The sequence below is a fragment of the Vidua chalybeata genome, chromosome 20 (assembly GCF_026979565.1).
Source record: "Vidua chalybeata isolate OUT-0048 chromosome 20, bVidCha1 merged haplotype, whole genome shotgun sequence".
In the NCBI taxonomy this organism is placed as follows: domain Eukaryota; kingdom Metazoa; phylum Chordata; class Aves; order Passeriformes; family Viduidae; genus Vidua; species Vidua chalybeata.
In genome coordinates, this window is record NC_071549.1 from 1,213,184 (window position 1) to 1,231,213 (window position 18,030).

Sequence of the window (18,030 nt, forward strand, 5' to 3'; positions counted from 1 at the left end):
AAGCTGTAGTTAAGTCTTTATTAAGCAGAATAAACAGACTAACCTAAAAAAAAATAAGAACAATGAAAAGCTTTTGTCTTTGCTGGCTGGCCACATGGACAGAGGATGAGAGGCCTGTGCTGTGCAGGACCATCCCGGGAGGCAGGTGGGAGAAGGAGAGCCAAACTCCTCCAAAAGCAGGGATTTCTTGGAACAGCTTTTAAGCCAGGCTCATCTGGTTTGCCTTGGCTGTGCACAGGAAAGGCCCCTGGTCCCTGATGTCTCCCTGCTGTGGAGGGACAGGAATGCAGCACCCAGCTCCCTCCTGCACTAATGAGGTTCATTAAGACTGAACAGCTAATTTTGACACAACTCTGTTCCAACAGATGCCATGGCAGAGACTCTGCCTGCCCTAAACCCTGAGCTGTGAATGCAGGCCCAGGGCTGTCCTACCCTGTTGGTGCCTGCAGGAAAAACCCCAAACTGCACAGACACAGCCACGCTGTCACAGTCACACTGTCACAGTCACACTGTCACAGTCACACTGTCACGGCCACTGCTGGCCAAACAATTACAGGTTTCTGAGCTCATCCACACCATAAATCAAATCAAGTCTCTAAAACAGCAGGAAACCTTCAGGGAAACATGGGAAGAAAGCATCTTTGAAAGCTCAAATGGTGACTCACTCGAGGAGTGCAAGGACTGGTGAGAACTGGGATGCTGAGAGGATTTAAAAACCAGAATAATGAGCCCCAAATCTCAGAGGTTGAGCAGTGAATCCATGATTCACATGACTGGGGGGGTCCCTCAGGCATCACCTGCTGACACCCCTGAGAAGGGCAGGCCCTGGGCACTCCTGAGACTCTCCATGGGAAGAGCCACCAAAGTGAAGGAGGGATGAAAATCCAAAGCTGGGCAGATCAAATTTGGCAGTCTACGATCAGCCTCATGTGATTTCACTCTGACTCTTAAATCTGTTGGCTTCAACCCACAGTAAAAAGACACATTCCAAGGAAAGGCTTATTCTTACAGGGCTCTGCTCTGCCATCTGCAAATCATTATTCCTCCTTCATAAAAATAACTAAGTGCAAAGAGCTATAAGAGGAGGAAGAAATTCCTTAGCTCCGTCCAACAAGAATTTTTACCAGCAGCCAAAAAGGAGGAGAAAAGACCTGGGTGCAGCGTGTCCACTTCCAAAGCTGAGGGAAAAGGGGAGCAGAAAAGGAGCAGAAAATGTCTGCAGGAGTACAACACATCCCAAACCTCCCCAGAGCACCAAGTGAACTGACAGAGGAGAGGATCACATATTGGGGAGAAATCCTTCCCTGTGAGGGCAGGCAGGCCCTGGCACAGGGTGCCCAGAGCAGCTGTGGCTGCCCCTGGATCCCTGGCAGTGCCCAAGGCCAGGCTGGACAGGGCTTGGAGCAGCCTGGGACAGTGAGAGGTGTCCCTGCCCAAACAAGGTGGTTTTTAAGGTCCCTTCCACCCCAAACCATTCTGGGATTCTGGGATGCTGCTGACACAGCTCCATTCACACCAGAGGGGAAGAGCCAGCAAGGAGCCAGCTCGAGGGGTGTTTGCCCCCACCCCGTGCCCAGGCTGGCTCATTAACTCAGGCTCATTTGTGTCTTTGGCTTCATCCTGTCCTGGGAATGAGGGAGAGAAGCCTGGCCCAAAGAAAGCAGCTGTTCAGCTGCTATCTCATGATCTTTTAGATGAATATTTTTTCCTTTCCAGTGTGAGTCATGAGACTGGAACAAGTGAGATTGTAAAATAAAAGTTATCAGCTCTCCATCACTCAAACATAAAACCCCTTTTCTCTCCAGTGACAATTAACAAGGAGCAACAGAGATAAACTGGAGCTGGCTGCTTCCATCCCCTTCAAATAACTTCAACCCCCCCAGACCTGCTGCCCCTTATCTGCAGCACAGTCCCTGCAGATGAGGCTGTCTCCACAAGAAGGATAAGGATGTACAGGTAAAAAGCAGATAAAGAGATGGGGGAAATGCTCAGCAGGCTAAAAAAAGGCCCAAAATCTACAGAGCTCTTGGTGAAAGCAGCACAGGAGGAGAGATGAGAGGAAAGGGAGGAACTCCTGGAGCTGGGGTTACGAAGGTGTCACGCACAGCCTGAGCTCCTGGGGCCTCTTCCTGGGACTCCTGTGGGAATATGGAATCAGCAGCTGCAGCAGAGGGGGTTTGGAGGTTAAATCTCAGCTCCATGGAAAAGCTCTTTTGGCCATGTCCAGCCCTGCCCAGATGAAGGTGGCACTGGGGACCAGCCCAGCTGCCCTGCCCCACCAGCAGCAGCCCCATGCTTTCCCTGCTCTTCCTCCACCTCAGACTGGCACACAGCAGGTTTTGTTGTTGCCCTCCAGGTCTTCCACCAGATTCAAGTCCAGGTGGGCTTTGGTTCCCCAATCCCACCCTCACACACTTGGATTGTGCCTGGATTCTCCCTGAGGGATCTGACTCTGCTTTCATCTTTGGATTTTTTTTTTTTTTTAATATGTGAGGAGCTCCTTCTTCACCCACACAGACTCCTACCACCTCTCCTTGACTTGGTGCATGTCCCAGTGAGCCATGGGCAGATGATCCTGGAAAATCGACCCATCCACCTGGACCTCACTTCAGCTTGTGTTCTTTATTTCAAAGAAGGTCAATATAAAGTAACTCAGAGCATGTCCCACTCCTTTTGGATCTCCTTCCTGAGCTGAGAAGTCCCAGCAAGCTCTACCAAAGCTGCACTTAGACATCACACTGCTAAACTACCACAGATGAGACATCACAGAGAGATGATTTGGGCTTTGTTTTTCTTGAGCAAAAAAGTGCTGGAAGCAATTTTACCTCTCTTTTATCCAAACGTGAAACATATTATTGAGCTCTAGATTCCATTAAGGCATCAAAGCTGTGTTCCACACCGTGGTTCTTTAAAAAAAAAAAAAAAAAATCCAAGCTCCAAAGTCTGCTTTCAGCTTGAACTGTCAAAATATTTTCCTGATGCAGCGCAGGTACACACTGAGGACTGCCAGTCATCCTCAATGCCTTCCCTGGGAAGGACAATTTTGCCTTCCTGCTTGCTACATTTTTAATTCCTTTTGTGGGCACACTTCATCCAAAGTTTCTGTGAAAGGTAAGCAAACAAGCTGTGATTTGCACAGGACACCCACGCCACGGACGCATGTGAGAGACGACACAGCAGACACAGCACTGCTGATCCCACAGACAGGCAGGAGAGCAGCCAACACTCCAGCAGGGCTCTGGGTGCTCAGCAGGGCTCAGGACAGCGTTAAAATCTCTGCTGGTACCCCTTGGAGCCAAAAGAAGTCTGGTTTAATTAGACCTGATTGGTCACCAAGAGCCTCTCCTGTTTGCAGCAGCTGCCGCGCCTCCCTGTCCCAGTGTCAGCCTCTGCTCTGATCCCACCCTTCTGCTTCCAGCTCTCCCCTCTCCTGGCTGCTCCCACACAGAGCTCTCTTTCCCTGCCACTGCACCCCAAACACCCCCAGACAAAGAGGCCAAAGCAATCAGAAGGTGTTTGATAAACCAGCCCAACTCTTGTGAACTGCTGGCAATTCCACACCCTCCAAGAGCTCCTTCTTCCTTTCAGATGAGGAGTCTGAGTCAGGCTGAGACCACTTCTGACCAATTCCACCCCTTCGGCAGTTTTTATATGAAAAAAAACAGGGAATTGTGACATCGTGGCCCCCTCAAGATCCACCTGAAGCCAGGCAACCTGAGCCCAACTTAGTGACAAAATGTCAGGATTATTAAAGGTGTTCAGGAGAGGAGAGAAGCTGTTCCCACCAGGAACAGCCACGCTCACCAGGCTGGCAGCAGGTTCATGGAATCAGAGAATCGTTGAGCGGTTTGGGATGGAAGGGACCTTAATCCAGCCCCTGGCATGGGCAGGGACAGCTTCCAGTAGGGATGGAAAGGTGGATGAAGGACCTCAGGAACCAGGTGCAGGTCCAGGCCAGAAGGCAGCGTGTCACCCTGAAGAAAGGCATCATCTCCTCTCCCTCCCCAGGGTGCCTCAGTTCCAAGGGATATTTTCTCAGGAAGGTGGCACCCCCTGCCCACCCACTGGCTCCAGGCACATCCCTGGATCTGCTCCAGCACCCAGGGCACAGTGGGATCACAACAGGGTCACAACGGGGTCACGATGGGATCATGATGGGGTCATGATAGGATCATGATGGGATCACAATGGGATCACAACAGGGCCACAATGGGGTCACAACAGGGTCACGTGGGGTCACAATGGGGTCATGATGGGATCACAACGGGGTCACAATGGGGTCACAATGGGATAATGATGGGGATCACAATAGGATCACAACAGGGTCACAATGGCATCACAATAGGATCACAACAGGATTACAACGGGGCCACAATGGGACCATGATGGGATCACAATGGGGTCACAATGGCATCACAACGGGATAACAACAGGATCACAATGGGGTCATGAGGGGATCACAATGGGGTCACAATGGGATCACAACAAGATCATGATGGGTTCATGATGGTATCACAATGGGATCACAACAGGATTACAAGGGGATTACAGTGGGATCACAACAGGGTCATAACAGTATCACAACGGGATCATGATGGGATCACAATGGTTGGCTGTCCCAACCCAAACACTGCATTGTGCTCTCCAAACAAAAGCCCTGTAGCCAATTCCCTGATGACTCTTTCACAAACTGAGCTGCTTAATTAGCCTGGGCTGAGTTACTGCAGAATTAACGGGCAGCCCATGGAGCAGCACCGTGCTGTGCCTCGCTCAGCACAGGCTCCCCCACGCCAGCACCCTGCAAAGTCACACCACTCAGGATCTCCAGGGCTTGATCTTCAGGGGTTTGATTTTTTACCTTGTTTCTTGCCCTGCCAAGGCTTCCCAGCTACTGGAACAGCAGCTCAAGCCTATTGAAAAACTTTTCTTGTTCAAAAACGTAGGACTTTGTGATATGGTTCAGTGGCTCAGGTTGGATTTAAACATTGGTGGTCTTTTCCAGCCTTAATGATTCTGAGATTTCCTTTAATATCAGCTTGATAACAGCATGAATATTTACCAGTAAATGGCAAACAGGCGAGAACAGCCCCAGAAGCTGCTCCCACCACTGTACAGCCAGGGCTGTGATGGCTTTTGGTGCAGCACTGGCTACTGAGTCCTTCAAAAAACCCTCATTTTCAACAAAGATCAAAGCTCAGACCAGAGAAAATACACCCAAGGTCCTCATGAATTATAAGCTGTTCCTTTATCTCTTAAACTCACCAAATCAGGATATTCTGAGATTCCATGACCATCTGTTCAGGGTAAAATGTGACTTTTATTCTTGGAATTAGTGGCAATTCACTGGGAGCTGGATTTGCAGAGCATTGTGGCCAAATATATTCTCTGCTGCATAAAAAGGCACAAAAAAGACTCCTTATTCCCAATTTAAAGATGGGGAATCAAAGTATAAAATAGTTGTTCAGAATTCCAGAAGGAACCTGGAACAGCCAGGCCACAACTCCAGTGCTGGTCTCTGCAAAGGACTGACTTTCCCAGTGCCCAGGAAATGGGTGAAATATTACATTTGCTGTAGAGAATAAGTAAGGATGGGAGGAATTCAGGAGGAAGAAAACCTTGCTCTTTGCTTATTTATAGCTCCAGTCTGTGCTGCTGAAGACTCACTCTGTGCTTGCTCACACCCAGGAGACAGCGCAGAACCATGGCCAGATGGACAAATTCCCTACAAAAAGCTCAGAAGGGATGTGGAAATGGATCTTTTTTCCCAATCAGGAAGCTCAAACTGACAACATTCACTTTGCAGAAAACTAATTTTGCAGCTTTGAGCCCTGCTTTGCAGCAAAGATGGTGAAATTCATGAAATCCCTGGAATGAATGCAAGCCCGGACCTGGCTGGAATGTTAAACCTGAATCTCATCAGGCAGGAGAAAAGGCTGGGGTTCAATTCATCCTCTGAATTTATCACAGCTGTGAACACGAGGGAGCCAAGGAAACAATGCATTATGCTGCTTCAGCATTTCTGGCTTCAGGCTCCCAAATTTCAGCTTTTCAGCTGGTATAAGGCTTGGTCCATGGAATCTTCACCCTCAAAGAAACTCATGGCATTTAAATCAGTCGTTAATGCTGCCACGATTTCTCTCTCCCAAAAACAAAGCAGCCCTGACTTTTACAAGGAAGTTAATCTATGCAATAATACCTGAAATAATATTTATCCCCAGTCTACAAGCACTGGTGTATGATGCTGCTGGTGCAGGGCTGCTCAACCCCTCCTGTGTGATACCATCAGGCATCCCAACATGCATCCCAATGGTCCCTGCACACAGGAATTCAATTAAGGCACTGAAAGGCAGCTTCTCGTAGCACTGTGCCCAGACAGGCACAGCAATTCCTGCCCACAATTAACCAGGCTGAGAAAACAAAGTGAAATCTGAGAGCAGCCCTCATTCTCTATTGACTAAAATTCATACTCTGCTTTCAGATAAAGGCCACTGTCAATCTCCCCGTGTCAGAGCCACTGGGAGGGAACCAAGGGTAGGAAATGCTGGAGCTGCTTTTCAAACCAGGGGAAGCTTCAAAGTGACAGGAGAGAGGAACAGAAAGGCTGTGGGAAGCAGAGTGATGGGTGGCTACAGAGGCCCTGAGGAAAAATGGGATTATCTCAATAACCTTGAGGACAAACCCCTTCATTGTGATGGGGAAGGCCTGGAATTTGTTCCCTTGCTTTTCACCCCCGTCTTCAGCCATTTAAATCCTCTTTACTGTCCTGCTTGTCATGTTGTCTTCTTCTCCAGTCATTCTGACTTCACCACAGACTTGGGAAACACATTTCTGATTTCAGTGAGAGGACTGTGATCCCCCTCTGCCATTGACTTTTTTATAATGTGAAATGTTGGTTATAATCACATTTATAATGTGAAATTTTTATTATAATCACATTTATAATGTGAGATGTTGAGTTAAACATTTCACCCGGATCACAAAACTGATTTTATTTGGTACTTCCAAGCAGTATCAAAATCTGGTGAGACCCTCCTACCTTTTCCCAGTCTTGCTGATACTGAGTGCCCTGGAGAGCCTGGCCATGAACTCCTTCCCTGGGCTGGGCTCCAAGAGTCCACAGCTTCTTCTCCCACTGACAAATTCCCACGTTAAATTGTTGGAATTCACGTAATCCCGGTGTGGTTTTGGGTGGAAGGAACCTTAAAGCCCATCCAGTGCCCCCTCTGCCATGGCAGGGACACCTCCCACTGTCCCAGGCTGCTCCAAGCTCCAATGTCCAGCCTGGCCTTGGGTACACCCACATCCTTCTCCAGGTGAACATTCCCAGCTCTCCCAGCCTTTCCTCCCAGCAGAGCTGCTCCATCCCTCTACTCATCCTGGTGCCTCCTCTGGGCTCCTCCAGCAGCTCCAGCTCCTGCCTGTGCTGGACCCAGGGCAGCTCTGCAGGTGGGGTCTCACCTGAGCACAGGGGCAGAATCCCAATCCCTGCCCTGCTGCAGACAACAAACCAATTCAGTTTGGAACTAAACTCTGAAGCATCCACAATGTTCCAAGCTCATAGAGAGATAAAATCCACTGCCACATGGAATTTCATTCAAATTTATGGAAAAGCCTGGAAATAGAGATCTTGAAATGTCTGTTCCCAGAAAATCCCAGCTCGGACAGCAGCTCTCCCTCAGCACTGGGGCAGGGTCACTGCTGAGTCCTTGGCAGGCCCCACATCTCAGATTTGCCATATTTATGTGTCCTTGGCTGTAAGATGTGCCTGGGGATGTGCATTCTATTGCCATCTGTCAGAGCTGGGGCAGTTCTCTGCTGTTCATGGGGCACTTTTCTTTATCTCTCCCACAGCCAATCCTCCCTCCAGGAGATCTCTTCTGTTCATGGCCACTGAGTGTCCCTGCATGGCTGAGAAAATTCCAGCATCCCATGGGGAGAGGCTCCACCCAGGGGAGCAGCCAAGCATTCCTACCTGGATCCAATCTGCCCTTGGAACAGCACAGCAGCCTTTGCCCACTGCATTCCCAGAGGAGCAGCTTTCTTCTCCACTGCATTCCCAGAGGGAGCCCAGGCCCATCCACAGCAGCCCTGGAGCTTCAGAGGAAAACTCCAGCCTTGTCCAGGATCCTGCTCCAGCAGAAGCACAGCTGGCACTGCAGGAGGGCTGAGCCCCCATGGAATGGCACTGCTGCCACACCCTGACCCACAGCCTGCCAGGGCCTGCTCTCACTCTGGCAGTGGTTTGGGTTTTTTTTGCATTTGTATTTTTAATTTTCCTAGTAAAGAACTGTTATTCCTACTCCCATATCTTTGCCTGAGAGCCCCTTAATTTCAGAATTATAACAATTCAGAGGGAGGGAGTTTACATTTTCCATTTCAAGGGAGGCTCCTGTCTTCCTTAGCACACACTTTTCCAACCAAGGCATTGACATGGAACATATGGATTTGCACAGGGACTCCTCCAGGCTCCTTCCATGCCCTCAGCACACCAAGGACTAATTCAGCCTTGTCTCTTGGCCACTTTGCAGTGCAAGTTTTCCTTGAAGGAGCTGCACCAGGGGTAGAAGTTCAGGCACAGCAGTGTGATGGAACAGCTCTGGTATCACCCAGCCTTTTTCAACAGCCATCCCAGGATTTTTCTTTGGCAAAGAAGAGACCACAAGGCGTTGAGGGCAACCTTAGAAGGCAACGCTGAATGCTGAAGGTGACAAAAGTCTGCTTGTAGGCTCTACAAGCTCTTCAGAGCTTGCAGAAGAGCCACATTTAGCAAAAGTGATAAAATAAAATATGCTGCAACACATCCTCTCCCTGTCATCCTGAAAACAGAGCTGATGAAGGATACTGGATTCAGATGTGATTTCATCCAACTGGACAAACCCCTGGGACATGTTGGCTGGAGGGAGACAAGTGCAGTGTGAGGCCAAAGCCCTGAGCCAGTTTTTCTTTACTCTTTTTAAGGAACAGAATGTGAGCCCTGTGGGCTCAGCCCTGCTCTGATCTGCTGTGCAGGAGGGAGGGAAGAAGAAAAAGAAGGTGAATTAAGCACTTTTTGTTCCTCTGGACAAAAGCCAGGCCAGGAAAGCAGAGGAGCAGCAGCTCAGCCACAGCTGGAGCAGCACTCCTGCACTCCTGGGTCATGGGGAGAGCAGACGCAGGCACAGGCACCAATCCCACCTGGAGTGTCCAAGGCCAGGCTGGACAGGGCCTGGAGCAGCCTGGGACAGTGCAAGGTGTCCCTGCCCATGGCAGGGGGTGCAATGAGATGGGCTTTGAGGTCCCTTCCCACCCAAATGATTTTGGGAGTCTGTGATCACAAAGTACTGAAGCAGAAATCCCAACCCCAGCCCTGCAGCCCCAGCCACAGGGAGAGCTCACAGCCACCTGTGGCTTTAGGGACATTGGACAACTGGCACTTGGATTGCCAAAATCTGAGCTGGGCCATCTAAAGCCCTTCCTTGGCCACACCTGCAGCACTCCAGCAACCTCCTGCCACTTCAGATGTGATCCCAGAATCCCAGGATCACTGGAGTTGGAAAGGCCCTCGCAGCCCATCGAGTCCAAGCTGTGCCACATCCCCACCTTGTCCCCATCCCAGAGCACTCAGTGCCACCTCCAGCCCTTCCCTGGGCACCTCCAGGGATGGGGACTCCACTTCCAATGCCTGGCCACCCTTTCCAGGAAGGAATTTCCCCAAAATCCACCCTGAGCCTCCCCTGGCCCAGCCTGAGGCCGTTCCCTCTCCTCCTGTCCCTGTTCCCTGGCAGCAGAGCCCGACCCCCCCGGCTGTCCCCTCCTGTCAGGAGCTGTGCAGAGCCACAAGGTCCCACCTGAGCCTCCTTTTCTCCAGGCTGAGCCCCTTTCCAGCTGCCTCAGCTGCTCCTGGGGCTCCAGCCCCTCCTCAGCTCCCTCAGCTGCTCCCCAGAGTCAGCACTGAACGATGGGAGCTCCATGGGGTACAAAAGGTCAGATGGAGGGGGTCCCACATCTCCAGGCCCTCCTGCAGGGTCCCCACGAGCCCCAGTGACCACAGCCACCTGGTTTGTACCTCACCAGGGATGTGGTGGGCTGGAAGATTTTTATTCCATGCCAAATGTAAGGATTTACACCAGCCACAAAACCAGAGCTGCCTGCATCTCCTCTGCAGCAGCTTCCAGCCATCCAAGAGCCCACAGAACTTTCCTTCTTCCTCACCTCTCCACAAGCTCAGTGGTCCAATAGGATGTGCCTGTTTCTCTGGCAAAAACAAGCCTGGGAGTCAAGGGGAGTTCAGATCCATAACAGCAAAATGATGGAAAAAATTGGAATTGAGAGAGCCAGAAGATTTCTCCTTGGCTGCTGCTTGGGAAGGAATAAATTCTCGTAGACAGCTCAGAGTCGCAAGTCAGTAATTTTCTGTACTGGATAAACTCCATAAAGATCATGAGCAGCAATTGCACAGCACAAACATTTCAATTCTTCCCATGGATTTTTTTACATGAGGAAAAATAGAAAAATAATTGCTTCAATAAAAGTCTTTAAGGAAAGCTAACTTGGAAAAACTGGGCAGTAGCAGGCAGTTAATGACACCTTTTGTGTGTGCTGGGCAGGCTGCCCCAAATTCCCTTTCTTTTCCCTGATCAAGCAGGCAGCCATTCAAGTGTCCCCAAAGCCAGCCACAGGGGGTGGGAAGTGATTAATCCTGCACCAGCTGCCCCCCTGGCATCCTTCACGTGTTTTTCCAGATAAAATTAGAAAACACTTCATTCCCCCTTTAATTTGCAGGATATTCACCTGCACTCCCAACACTTATTGCCACGTTCACGTCGGGATAACTCAGCTCCAGAGCTGGGGTGAAACTGAGTTTCATTTCCCAGGCCATGCTTTATATTTTAATTAATTCTGCTCATAGCTATTAGCACAGGGCCAGGCTGAGCCTTGGAGGTATGCAGGAAACTCCAGGAAAGCCATTTCTGCAGGGGTATTTTCACAGGGAAGCTTTCTCCTGGCTCCTGGGTTTGTGTGGAATTTGGAGGCAGTGGGAGTTCTCCAGGGTGGCTGACTGAGAAGCCAAATCCACCAGAGCTGGAGGGAAAGTGTGGGAAAGGCTCTCCCAGCTTTGCATTTGTGGCTTTTGCAGAGGAAATGAGAGCACAGAAGCTGGGTGACACCTTCAGCCCATAATGGTAACTCCTCATGCAGCTGGATCAGAAATTCCACATCCATGAGGGTATTTGGGGCTGTTATATGGAAAAAGGAAAGTTCATTACACTTGGAGCTGCTGGAAACTCTTTGGGAGGGAAGGGCAGGTGGATCCAGCCCCTTCTGCACTGGTGATGGGAAGCAGGGAAGGAGCACCAAGAATTCCCTGTATCCTGAGCTGTGGCATCAGGAATCATCCCAAGGCACTCAAACAAGAGTTCAGGGTGCCCTAAAAGCCTCTCCTATGTTTTCTTTTGAGACAAGTAATCTATCAGCAGCAGTTTTCCATCAGCTGTGTGAAACCAGTGAAAACATTCCCACAGGGAGGAAGTTCCAGGATTTTTTCCCCAAGGAGTTTTGCAGCCAATTCAGGGCAACACACAGAACCTGCAGCACAAAAGCTCTGCCTCCCTGTGCCTTCCTTCTTCTTAAACAGGAAAAGCCCTTCATTTTCTAAACATGGTTTCCATTTCATAGTCAGGAAAATAATATTCCAAGTGTCCTCTCTCCTGGGTAAAACTCTTTCACATCACTCCTGCAGCAAATTTCAGGAATTTTCTGTCTGGCAAGTGTCACAACTGAGGTGCAGGATGGGAACTAAAATGGGGATAAGAATTTGCAGTATGTTTATTCTGACTTCTGGAAAGCTTCAGTAAGGTCCAAATGATCCTTTTGGACAGGGAATATGACTTCTGCTGCCAGTGGTTTCCCCCTGAATTCAGCCCAAAGACACAAATACCTGGAAAAACGAACAGCTTTAGAGTCCCTTTTTTTTTATTGAGCCTTAAATAATTCTGCATTCTTATGCATGGCACAATCTATATTTGAACAAGACAAGTGGGAAAGCACATGAAATCCAGTGATTTGTAACTGAGGACTAAGAAAAAACAGATATTTTATATAGGGCTTTAGTTTTTTACTGTGAAGGTGGCAGGGGAAGAAATGCAAGTGAATTTATAACATGATCTTCCTTTAAATCCTTCCCAAAGAAGTGAGATATAATCAGGGCTGGGAAAAATTTGGATAAGCAGCTTTGCAGCACAGAAATAATATTTTTTGTGGTAATGCTGGCCAGAAGAAAGTGGCTTTCCTGGAATTCCTTCTTTGAGGATCTGGTCAGAAACCTTCATCCAAAGCTGCAGCAGCCTGAAGTTCTCTGGCACTTCCACCCCAAACTGCTGGGATAACACATCCAGGGCACAGAGGATTTGGTCACCAGTGATGAGGCTTTCCAGACTCTGCAGCACCAGACTTATGGAGCTTTGTCTGGGGAAAAGGATGCTGAATCCCAGCTTCTTTAAGGTTGGAAAAGCCCTCAGAGATCACTGAGTCCAACCACTCCCCCAGCACTGCCCAGGCCACCACTGCCCCGTGTCCCCAAGTGCCACGTCCACAGGGCTCTTAAACCCCTCCAGGGGTGGGGTCTCCACCCTTGCCCTGGGCAGCTGTGCCAGGGCTGGACAACAAATTCCAGGAAGGAATTTCCCCAAAATCCACCCTGATCCTCCCCTGGCCCAGCCTGAGGCCGTTCCCTCTCCTCCTGTCCCTGTTCCCTGGGAGCAGAGCCCGACCCCCCCGGCTGTCCCCTCCTGTCAGGAGCTGTGCAGAGCCACAAGGTCCCACCTGAGCCTCCTTTTCTCCAGGCTGAGCCCCTTTCCAGCTGCCTCAGCTGCTCCTGGGGCTCCAGGGCTGACCCCAGGTGACCACACCAGTGCCCTGCACAGGGGACAATCCCTGCCCTGGTCCTGCTGCCACCCTACAAAACACAACCCCATGTCAGGAGGTTTCTCTAGCCTCCTAATTTCCCCATCTGTTAATTCCCAGGATTAACAATCCCTGGCTGCCTGAGCAGAATTTGCCACTTCTCTGCAGGTGTGTCAGACCCCCCTGCCCCTGGCAAAGCCCCGGGCTGGGAATAGCACAGGGTGCTAACACAGGGTGCCCTCGTGGAGCAGAGCCAGGCTGCAGCAGCTCAGGGGCTTATGCTGGTTTAGTGTAAATACAGAGCTTTAAACACAGCCACTTTTGATCTCCAATCAGAGGCAGAATAATAAAATAATCCACTAAAGATGGAGCTCAGGAAGATGCAGGCACTAAAAGCATCCTTTGTTGGGAGGCCCAGCTGGCTCTGGATCAGAGAGCTCTGCCTGGAGATGGAGAAAGCAGTTAATTTGTTCTGCTGCTAAAACACAGATTAAAGTACAAGGCTAAAGCACAGTAAATAACATCGTGTTCCTTATCAAAGCCAATTGAATGCTTGTATAAAACAAACAGAAACATTTTATAATTCAAGTGGAAAAGGGTTGGATTTGCACAGACAGACCCAGGCGTGGTTTTCAAAGGAATTTTCTCTCCAGGAGAGGAGCAGTCCCGATGTGCCTTCATTCAGGACACACTCAGCTGTGGACATAATCCATCACCTGGAGCTCTTGTTTTCCTTCAAGTAATTATTTGGAGTTCCCAGTGTATTAATGGGATGGGAGATCTCATCTCCACAGCCTGCTGAGAGCTCCCATTCCAGCAGCACCAGCTCTCCTGGGCTCTGCCTGCCCTGGCAGTGCTAGGGAGAGACGAGGGGTTGGTGCTTTTGGGCACACAGGGCAAGGAACCCACAGCCCATAACTCATCCTTAGGGACATGGCCACTCCCAGGCTGGGCCAGCAGCTCAGGTAGAGCAGTTTATCCAGCTCAAACAATGAATCTGATAAAGAAAGAGCTAAAAGAGCACAGATTGAAATTGGTTATCAGGAAAAAATCCTTGCCTGGGAGGGTGGGGAGGCCCCTGGAAGCTGTGGCTGCCCCTGGATCCCTGGCAGTGTCCAAGGCCAGGCTGGATGGAACTTGGAGCAAGCTGGGACAGTGGAAGGTGTCCCTGAGATGAGCTTGAAGGTCACTCCAAGCCCAACTATTCCAGAATTCTCTGGTAATGATGTAGGGATGTCACAGAAGCCATGAGTGATCTGGGGATAAACCCAAGTGTGAATGACAGGGTCCCTCAGCATTTGTGAATCCTCCACATCCCTTTCCAAGGCACTGCTCCCTAAGGAATGCCCCCCCTTTCCTCCCAGACTGATGCAGACCCAAAGCCACCACTTTGCTTTTCATTCCAATCTCCAGAGACACTCCAGGAGGTAACAAACTGAAAGGATTCTCGCCCTGTGTATTTCCACAACAATAATTTGCTTTGCTCTATGCAAAACCTGTCATGAATATGTATTCCAGCAGCAGCAGACATAAACCAGAGCTGGGGGTGAGTGCACAGCATGCAGCTCCTCAATTAGAAATCATCCTTCCCTGGAGATAAGGCAAGCTTCACAGGAAAACACCAGGAGCCACCTTGTCCAGAGCAGCCAAGGTTTCAGGAAAAGCCCATTTCCCAGTGCTAGGATTGCTGTACTTCCCTCCTGGGATTATTTTATAACGTGCAGGGTTTGCCAGACCACGCAGCCCCAGCCACGCCCATGTCCCAGAGGTCACCTGAGGCTCCTCCTTAGCAAAAAGCCCTCGTTTGAGGGAGTTTGGTTGTGGGAATCGAGGGCATCCCTCTCTGGCTGCCCTGGAAGGTCTGGGACCCTGGCAGGGGGTCAGGAGCCCCCCTGTACAGAGCCCCGAGAGACACTGTCTCTGATCCCTGTCCATGGAAAAGAGTTTTCAATCTTGCAGGATGAATTACAAGCTCTGAGTGTTTGATATCAGTAGTAATTAGTGTGGCATGGGTGCAAAAGTAGAATTTTAGGATTCTAGATAAGGGGTTCAAAGGGGGCAAGATGGAGGAAAATTGGGCATGCCTTGTCCTTTTTCTTCTTCTTCATGCCCTCCATGTTTCACTGTGGTGTTGGCATTTTTCTGTTGGTTTGGGCTGGGGACACACTGTTCAACATGGGTGATGGATATTGGCACGTTATTGTAAATATAGCACACGTAGTTTCTAGTACAGAATGTTTGTAACATCCCACTGAGGGGCAGAGCGCTGTCCTGCCAGACGGACCTGCTGCAGGTCAGAGAGAAAATATTTTAGCTAAGAAGAAATAAACAACCTTGAATACCAGCACAGACAAATTACAACTCCTTCTTTTGGCATCAGGGCTGAAAGACAGAGACTTTCTACAGTCTCGGGAGCATTTAAATATCACAGATCCTGACAGAACTGGCGTCCCTGGGTGGGCACTCTGAGGGGCCACAAGCCTGGAGGACTCGAGCCCGGACCATCGACCACCTGGCATCGACCCAGCTTGAGCACCAAAGGGCTCGATTTCCAGAAGGGCACGAACTAGATGCCGAATCCCAGGCTGAGGAGAGAAGCATGGCCAGAGAAGGATTCCTGAACAGGTGGTGCTCTCCTGGCACGTGGTTTAACAGAGGGATGTACAAAGGCACCAAGGCTCTGTTCTCCTCCAGACTTTTCCAGGTTGGAGCAGTGCAAGGGAGGGAGATGATTTTTTCATGTCACTTTTACATGAAGAGGCAATATTCACTATTGCAGCCTATTTTATCTGGTGACAGGAATGATGAGCTGGTGCTGGTGCAAGCCACACTCAGCCAGGGAGGATGTGGCACTGTGGCATTGATTTAACCCAACGCTGTAGCCCACACCTGCTACAGACTGGGCAAACCCTGCCCGAAGGTCCAGCCTGGCTGCTCCAGGCTCACCCAGCTCTGGGAATGAAATCTGTCACTGACACACATGGCTGTCCCCTCCCCTGCAGCTCTCTGGGCTTTTCCCTCGTTTCAGAACTCCTGCCCAAGCTGTGTTTCTGAGCAGGGGGGCAGGGAGCCCCAGCATGGGGACAGGGTGCCTGTGCTGCAGGGAGCTGTGGGGACAGCCACCTTCACCCAGCTGCAGCCCCTGTGGGGACAGCAGGCCGTGCATTAAATCCCTCACAAACCCATCCCAGCAGCCTGAAGAGCCTCACTGGCTTCTGGCCAGCCCCAAAGCACCAGGAGCAGGTGCTCCAGAGACACAGTGAGAATGGGAAGCAGGCCCAGATCCTGGGAAATGCAAACCTGGGAGGACAGACCCCAGGAAAAGCTCAGAAACCACCAGGAGCCCTCAGCAGGGGCCGAGCCTGAGCTCAAGCCCTGCTGTATTCACATCACAGCTTTGGAAGGGACTCTGCTGTCAGTGACAGCAGTGCCAAGTGTGATTGCTGTCACCAGCATCAACCCCACACCACGAGGAAGGTCCAGCTCCACTGGGACTGCTGGCTTCCCTCCCACACCGGCCACCAGCAGCACTCCAAAGCAGATTACCCAAACACAAACCGATGGCACACTCAGGGAAAACACACCTCCAAATCCTCCACTAAACCCCTGTTGTGAGTGGGCAGAGTCCCACATCTCCCAGAGTCCTTGGGAGCAGAGCAAGGATCATTCACACAGTTCTATTTGCTGGAACACTGATACCATCATGAGCAGGATGCCAGGAGAACTGCCACAAGGATGAGCCCACTGGATCACACAGGACAGCCACGTGCCTGCCCCTCATTCTGCCACCCGGTGAATCACCCAGAGAGGGCAACAGCAGAGCAAAACCAAGATGTTGCTGCTGGGCGCCCTGACAGTGATGCCTATTAACATGCTGGGATGCTCCCAGGATTTCTGGCACAACCCAAGGCTTTGCATTCCCATACTTAGGGATACACTGTGCTCATCATCACTTCATCACCATTTATTTCATCATCAAACAGCAATAAACTTGGGTTTCTTACATTTAGGAATATTCAGCTCTGAGGATGTGCCAATAATTACAAAAAGAACAATAATAATATATATTTTAAAATCCTAACAAAGATCCCAGGGCTCCATTTACCACAGGCACTGCCACATCCCATTTTCTAAGGGAAAACTTCAACCTCCTCTGATGGTGACCAAGAAAAGCAGGAAATGCCAGACTAAAGACTGCCTTTTTATGCTTGCAAGACTCATAAATCCAGGTGAGTTGACTCTATCTCATGTTTTAACATTTCCCCTTAGCAAACACCAAGGAGCTGCCACTTTCTGTCTCCAAGGGAATTTGTTATGGACCGATTAAAAAAGCAGGAGAGCAGAAAAATGGGCATTTTTTGGTAACTTTAGTTGTTACCTGCTGCCCTGCACATGTTCATGGGGAAATAATAACATCTTCTTTGAGATATGATCATGTAGCTGCCAGGACATCTCCAGGACTGAGCCAGCACCTCCACACAACGAGCAGGAAGCACAAGGTGGAACATGGGGAGATGTGTTTGTGTTTGTGCATGCTCAGGAGAACATTTGCTGCCTTTAAACAGCAGTGCCTTCCAAAGGAACTGAGAGAGAGCAGGGAAGGCAGGCAGTGAAGGGCAGTCTGGGGATGAGAGCTCTGCAGGCCCTGGACAGGATAATCCCAGAGCTCCGTGCCTGGCCGGAGCCAGAGCCTGTTCCCTGAACAGGTGAGGCACCACAAAACATCCTGAGGTGGAAGGAGACCCAAGGATCCTGGATCAGGAATGATGGCCAGCACACCACTGACAGGGAGGTCATCCTTCCCCTGCACTCGGCACTGCTGAGGTCCCACCTCGAGTGCTGTGTCCAGGCCTGGCCCCTCAGTTTGGGAAGGACGTTGAGACGCTCGAGCGCATCCAGAGGAGGCAACGAGGCTGGAGAGGGGCTGGGAACACAAACCCTGTGAGGAACCACTGAGGGAGCTGGGGGTGCTCAGCCTGGAGAAAAGGAGACTCAGAGGTGACCTTATCACTCTACAGCTCCTGAAAGGTGGCTGTGCTCAGCTGGGGTTGGTCTCTTTCTCCAGGCAGCACTGACAGAACCAGAGGACACAGTCTCAAGCTGCACCAAGGGAATATAGGCTGGATATTAGGGAAAAGCTTTACAGAA

At 50.3% G+C, this 18,030-nt stretch overlaps 1 protein-coding gene and 1 long non-coding RNA gene across 4 annotated transcripts in view; one reads left to right on the forward strand and one right to left on the reverse strand.

Moving 5' to 3' along the window:
- Positions 1 to 18,030, reverse strand: part of GALNT17 (polypeptide N-acetylgalactosaminyltransferase 17) — a 211,827-nt gene that overhangs the window by 34,490 nt on the left and 159,307 nt on the right. The window lies entirely within an intron of this gene.
- Positions 82 to 2,723, forward strand: LOC128798035 (uncharacterized). Its single transcript, XR_008434313.1, has 3 exons — positions 82 to 684; positions 1,806 to 1,956; positions 2,495 to 2,723. It is a non-coding gene; the product is annotated as an uncharacterized LOC128798035 (long non-coding RNA).